Consider the following 7,397-nt stretch of genomic DNA (forward strand, 5'->3'; position numbering starts at 1 on the left):
AGGCTCATCTAATTGTCTCTGCATAACTCTTCCTAAGCATCATCTTAAGACTGTTATAAATTGGGACAGTAATAGGATACCTAGCAATTCTCCCACCCCCACTGTTTTGCCTAACATCCAGCCTCCTGAAGAGTTCTGCAGAACTCAGAAGCTTGCTCGCATTTTCACATCAAAACTGTGAAATTTTGGCTTGTAAATTTTTTATTTTTAATATTATTTATTTATAGTTTTCCGTTTTATAACAAACAACCATAACATTTTCTACAACAAATTCCAATACCTTATTTCGACCTCCTTCCCCCTTTTTCTGTGGTTGCTTATATTTATAATACTTTTACTGCATTTCTACGTTAAGCCTAATTATTATATATCTCATATAATTCAATATTTGCTATGTCACTGCACATCTTTACATCAATCCTGCTAATGATTTAATCTGTTCACAATGATTTGGAAAATATACAATAAATGATTCCCACTCTGTATTAAATACTTTGTCGTCTTGATTTCTTGTTCTTCCGGTAAGTTTCGCCACTTCTGCGTATTCCAATTGTTTTTGTTGCCATTCTTCTTTGCTTGGGATTTTGTCTTCTTTCCATCTCTGGTCAAATATCATACGAGCTGCCATGGTCACATACATAAATAAACTTTTATATTGTTTAGGTATCTCTAACCCCATAATTTTGACTTCTAAAAATTGTTACCAAGCAGTGGCTTTTGAACATTGTTAGACAAAATGAAACATACTGACTACACAACCCACAATTCACCTATGCTCCATAGCAGTCAACTGAGATGTGAGCCAAAATAATTTAGGTGGTTGTAATTGGTGAAGAAATACCTGGACAGCAATATCATGGAACCGAGATAGTAGGAAGGTGTCTATGGACCATTAGCCTACCTTGTTCAGTCTTGCTTTCACAAGCAATGCGTGCAGTCATATGCTACGACTAGAGTTGAAATAATTACACCCTAAGGACACCCTGGCCTGAGTCCCACTACAGTGTTAACTCCTGCGGATATTTTAAGGAATTCTAACATTTTCTTCTTAAAGCACACAGCAATTCAAAGCCTCCTGCAGTGACTCAAAAGCTGCCTTTTTCTGTTCTGCTAGATGTTTCTGCACTTGAAGAATGGAGCTGCAATTTTGTTGACAAGTCCAAGTTTCAGCTTCTGACATATTGATGTTTTCCTGAAGAAGGCTAATAACCACTGAGGTGTGGTTAGGGGTCGAGAAGGGTGGCTTTTGGGGCCATTTTCTTGGGTTTCTTTAAAACCAATGACTTTTTAAAGGGCAGCAAGCATTCATCAAGGAATCATCCAGCATTTGTGTTCTTCGAACTCTTCTAACTTTGACAACCACATCGTGTCTGTTAACAGAACAAAAACATTCTTGACTTTTGGGCTCTTCTGGCAAATTGAATTGGCAATCTAAGCCTGCTTTCAATGATGACTCCAAGGGCAGCTTTGTGGGTTGCCCTGGTCCCTGAGGCTGAGACACAAAGGACTGAGTGGGCAGAGTCTGACAGCAACTACAATTACCCAACAGCAAACTAGAATACTTCAGCCAATTAGGAAACAAATTGCACCGCGTGGGCCTCACCAATCTAGTTCATAAACCATGAGACATGACTGCTTTTCCCTGGAACGTGGAAAGAGAAAGGTCAAACTCAGAGCTGATGGAGTAAAATGTTACATTTTGGTGCACACATAGACAACGTCAGATGTGCATATTGATTCTTATTTTTAACATTGCAACCCCAGTGCAAAATAACATGGCATTATGTAACATTATGAGCTGATGTGCACGAGAGGCACATCTTACCAACCAGTCAAATGCCTTGGTACTCAAACAACTTGGAACCCAAACAAAAAAGTTCGCAAAGCAGAACACTTACTTTGCGAACTTTTTTCGGAAGCTGAACATGCTCTGTTTTGAGTGTTACGCTGATGATTTGAGTGCCACACTTCTGTTTTGAGTGCCATACTTCTGTTTTGAGTGTTACACTTCCATTTTGAGTGTTACACTGAGGTCTGTCTGTTTTTGCTATTTATTTAGCATTTTTGTGTTTGTGGCTCTTTTGTGTGTGTGACTGTGTGGAATCCAGTTCAGCTACTGATGGATTGATTGTGTGACTGCAGTACATTGTTTATTGCTTTCATTTTATGGATAAATGGTCTCATTAGATAGTAAGATTCGTGTTAAATTGCTGTTTTAGGGGTTGCTTTTAAAAGTCTGAAACAGATTAATCCATTTTGCATTACTTTCTATGAGAAAGCACACCTTGGTTTTGGAATGCTTTGGTTTTGGAACGGACTTCCGGAACGGATTAAGTTCGAGAACCAAGGTACCACTGTAATGCTGTAACAGGCACCATGTACTCAAATAAGGTTTCCAACCAGTGGGATTTTTCATAAAATCCTGTATCTGGGTGTTCAGGTAGTGTGTGTGTGTGTGTGTGTGTGTGTGTGTGTGTGTGTGTAGCCCTCCAAGAACACTATACACCTAAGGCATATATGCAGTTATCGCATGTGATTGCATGTGTCCTGCTTTTAAACAATATTATCCGCAAATGAAATCAATCTCTTACAGATCACAACATCCTCCAGATGTCACAAGAGGGGAGCCAATGACTTTGACACAGAACAGATAGAAAGTGAGCCAAGTCACACATCACAGATCAAGTCATGAATATGCATTGTGTGGTCAGTTATTAAGCAACACAAGGAAACATTCTGCAGATGGGAAGCTCTGAAGCTGAGATTAGGCTTGCACAAATGAAATGCTTTCATGGCCAAGAAAGCATATTTAGGAGAGACAGGAAAGTGGCCAGAGTCATGGCTGCATTTCGAGTCACACAAATATACATGCATGATATGGCCAAAGAAACAAAACACGGAATAGTAAAAATACTTTCTCTCCTTCTTGGTCTGTCAGCATGCTATGAATGCACATAGAACCCAACACATATCTCTCCCTCTCTTACCTGAGCGGATTGCTCTTGCTGTTTTCATTGCTGAATTCTTCCATATCTGCTACTCATCTTTCTGAGCCAAATGGTACAGGCAGGCAGGAAGGAGCTGGACTGGGCTGGAAGTGATGGCTTTATCTTGGGTATCAAGACTTGGCTGGCATTTCTTTGGTGCTCACTCAAAGCCGAGTAAGATTGTCTTCCAGGGGTGCCAACTTGAATAAAATATTGTGGGGGCCTCGGTAAGCCCTGCCCCATATAATCAGACACAGGTCTCAGGGTGGTTGCAACATCAAACACACAAAACACACACAAAAAATACATAATAAAGAAGAGGTCAGGCTGAGAGACTGTGACTGGCCCAAGGGCACCCAGCAAGTTTCGTGGCTGAGCCTAGTCTTCAAGGCCATGGGCCAACCTTCTAACCACTATGCCTCACTCTGCGTCGTGTCCTACTCTCTGTTTCCAGATTCATCCTGCACCTTGCTCTGGCTTTGTGGTCCTTGCAACCCCCAGCTTCGACTGTGGGTCCAGTATTCTTTAAATCAAAAGTTGGAAATAATTTAGATGAGTCAAATAATGATATTGGGCCAAAGCCCTTTAAATTATTTACTGGAAGGGGGTGGTGGAATCTATCAAGCCTTTCATTTATTGATAAATTGATCCTGTGTTCTGTAACAAACTATAAACGGATTAGCTTGGGACAGGTCCTAAAGGGCCATCTTGTGCACAGTTCTTTGTGTTTGTTTGTGTGTGTGTGTGGTTTTTGTTGTGCAGTTTGGTGATCTAGCCTGTTTTAGTTCCGTGTGGTTTTACCCTTGACTTCAGCAACCTCAAACATTAAGCCATAACCATGTGGATGAAGACAGTGACAAACATTATGGTAATAAAGGGCAAACAGAGATTACTCCAGCACACACAGACAAATAAAGAGTTGTTGACAAGATGTTTAAGGTATTTGCATAGCTATAGCCAGCTATTTATGGGAGGAAATGAGCAAATAAAAAAGGAATAGTGTTTGTTTATGTAGTTGTATGGCAATGATTTTTGTTTTTTAGTATTGGACTGTTCCTAGCACTGAGGAAATATGTATTGAAGTAGAACAAATGTGGATTTTGTGTATAAAACAAATGTGCAAGCGTGCATAATGTATCAAATGAGAGAAGCAAGCCTCAATGTACTCACAGTTTTTATCGTATGGCTTAGTGATTTGATTCCTCGTTATTTTCTTGTGTTTTTCAAAAAGTTGCACTTTCGGAGGGCAGAAGATAAATCTTGGTAAAAATGCCTTTTCAGGGCCTAATGACAGCGTGGGGATGTCTGATTGCACCTATTTATAGTCTGAAAGAAATTGGCAAATGAAAATCAGTTTGTAAGAAAAACAAGATAAGATGGACAACACGTTTATGCAATTCACCTTTGATTAGCTTAAGGGCCTTTTCTGTGTAGATTTCTAAATAATTAAAGCATCCACCTCAATATATAAAATATTTAGAAAACTATTTCAATTGTCTTAGTTCAGGAAATAGCTGCTCAAAAGTTTATTGATGTTGGAGAGAATCTTAACAGCTCTGGATGTGTGAACTATACAGAATGTATTTCCAGACAACTTTGTTACCTAGTCAGAAAAAAGTCAGAGTTTGTTTCCAATATTCCTCAGGGAGATTACCAACTTCAGGGGGTGTTATTCATGTTGAATATTTGCTTCATTGCTATTTTATATTTTAAAAAGGTGTAATTGGACCTAAGTATACTTTTGGTTTGATTTGTTTTGCAGTCATGGTGATTTCAATTTTTTTTTAAATTAAGAGCAGTATAGAAATGAACTTAATAAATACTCATAAAAAGGCAACACCACTGAATTTCATGTGAAGTGCTGTATAGAAATAATGGGTGGCATCCAACTAACTCGATCCATCAGTGTATTTCTACTTGCCCAATGACATTTCCCCTCTTTCCATGCCAAAATATGCTCCAGTGTTGGGGGGGGGGGAGTTCCATTGCACAAGCAGAAACCCTTGCACTGATAGAACAAATTGGTTGGATACGCCCAATACACGCTTATTATTGGGACCAAAATGGATATGGTGGGGCACCACAGCCCTCATGAACTCACAACAGTGCCATAACTAACTATAAATGTACCTGGTGTGAACCATATATTCTCTCTTACTCACGTGCATGTACATGCACACACACAAAACACCACCATATTTCTATCTATCAATACCTATTTAAATTAGAACCAAAGGTTTAGAATTATAATTATACAAGAAATGTTATAATTTCCAAGTATTGTTTTATGAAGAGGAGTTGGTTCAGTCTAATTGAACGGAGACCCCAATAAACACCCCATTTTCCCAAATCAAAACAATAAAAAAATCCATGTGTAATGAGTAAATCATTATTGATTTTTGATAACTAAATAAAGCTGAATATTCAATTGTTTCATTGTTCCACTGTCGAACAGCTCTTCCTTTGTCCTTAATTGCTCAAATAGCAAACATTTCATGCATTCATAGGAAGACGTGAAATGTTTGCTATTTGAACAATTAAGTACAAAGTAAGATCTGTTCGGCAGTGGAACGGTCTCCCTTGGGAGATGGTGGACTCTCATTCCTTAGAAGTTTTTAAGCAGAGGTTGGGTGGCCATCTGTCATGGATGCTTTAGCTGGGATTGCTGCATTGCGGGGGGTTGGACTCGATGACTCTTGGGGTCCCTTCCAGCTTCATGATTCTATTATTCTAATTTTAGACTATGCTCATGCTCCCAAGATCATGCACCTGTTGTTCGGACACCACTCACATCGCCCTGGTTCCGTTCCTGGCTCACAAACTCCTTCCCTCCCACATACTTTTCCAGCTCCTTGACCTCATTTACTGGGCCAGCAAGGTTGGAGGCATGGTTCCTGCAGTGATGAAAAGTTCTGAGGAGAGGGGAGGGAGGAGCTGAAGTCTCTCCCAACTTTTCTTTCTGTTTATTTTTTTTTAAAAAATTCATTTTTCTTTTTCATTCATTACATACATCTCAATTTCTTAACATATATTATATATTCCTCCCTCCCTCCCCTCCAGGGCTTCCCCCAACTTCCGCTTCTGGTTTGTTTCTCTTTTCACCCACTTTGCTATCTCCTAACAGAAAAAGTGAGGAGGAATTAAAGAACCTCTTAATGAGGGTGAAAGAGGAGAGCACAAAATATGGTTTGAAGCTCAACATCAAAAAAACGAAGATCATGGCCACTGGTCCCATCACCTCCTGGCAAATAGAAGGGGAAGAAATGGAGGCAGTGAGAGATTTTACTTCCTTGGGCTTCATGATCACTGCAGATGGTGACAGCAGCCACAAAATGAAAGACGCCTGCTTCTTAGGAGAAAAGCAATGGCAAACCTAGACAGCATCTTAAACAGCAGAGACATCACCTTGCCAACAAAGGTCCGTATAGTTAAAGCTATGGTTTTCCCAGTAGTGATGTACAGAAGTGAGAGCTGGACCATAAAGAAGGCTGATCACCGAAGAATTGATGCTTTTGAATTATGGTGCTGGAGGAAACTCTTGAGAGTCCCATGGACTGCAAGAAGATCAAACCTATCCATTCTTAAGGAAATCAACCCTGAGTGCTCACTGGAAGGACAGATCCTGAAGCTGAGACTCCAATACTTTGGCCACCTCATGAGAAGAGAAGACTCCCTGGAAAATAACCTGATGTTGGGAAAGATGGAGGGCACAAGGAGAAGGGGACGACAGAGGACTAGATGGTTGGACAGTGTTCTCGAAGCTACCATCATGAGTTTGACTAAACTGTGGGAGGCAGTGGAAGACAGAAGTGCCTGGCGTGCTCTGGTCCATGGGGTCACAAAGAGTCGGACACGACTAAATGACTAAACAACAACAACAACAGAAAAAGTTATTAATAACATAACATCAAGCCTAAAAACCTAAAAATAAAAGTAAATACACTATAATATTTCACTATTTTCTAAAGATGTTCTAATGCTAGTAATGTGAATGTTTATTTAAATCCTGCCATCAAGTCTATTGACTTTCTTTGTTTCTGCAACCAACTTTTCTTTCTGGAGCTCGGCATACTTCAATGAGCCTAGCCAAAGCTGACAGGACCAAACCCCTTTATTTACTGATACCTGCCTGCCGGTTTTTGCACATAGTCATATACATGTAGGCCACTATCGCATACAAGGTTTAGCCCATGTGGTGTCTTCCAGATGTTGTTGAACTGCGACTCCCATCCTCTCTGTCTGCTGGCTATGCCTGATGGCCTTCCTGGAGTCATCTCTGAAGTTGATCCAGTGAATGCAATATCTGGTTTGAAATCTGAACTTCTCAATGCTTTCCTCTGTGGGGGCAGGGCGGGCAGGCGGGCAGGCAGGGAGCTACGATTAAAATAATAATTGAAATAAAAAAGAACC

The 7,397-nt window shown here is 40.1% G+C and overlaps 1 long non-coding RNA gene across 1 annotated transcript; it reads right to left on the bottom strand.

Moving 5' to 3' along the window:
- Positions 1 to 244: 244 nt before the first annotated feature.
- On the bottom strand, positions 245 to 3,716 carry LOC128410187 (uncharacterized). The gene is made up of 2 exons (XR_008329411.1): positions 2,988 to 3,716; positions 245 to 1,370 (listed from the first exon to the last, which is right to left on the bottom strand). It is a non-coding gene; the product is annotated as an uncharacterized LOC128410187 (long non-coding RNA).
- Positions 3,717 to 7,397: the final 3,681 nt, after the last annotated feature.

This window comes from Podarcis raffonei, chromosome 3, assembly GCF_027172205.1.
Source record: "Podarcis raffonei isolate rPodRaf1 chromosome 3, rPodRaf1.pri, whole genome shotgun sequence".
NCBI lineage: Eukaryota > Metazoa > Chordata > Lepidosauria > Squamata > Lacertidae > Podarcis > Podarcis raffonei.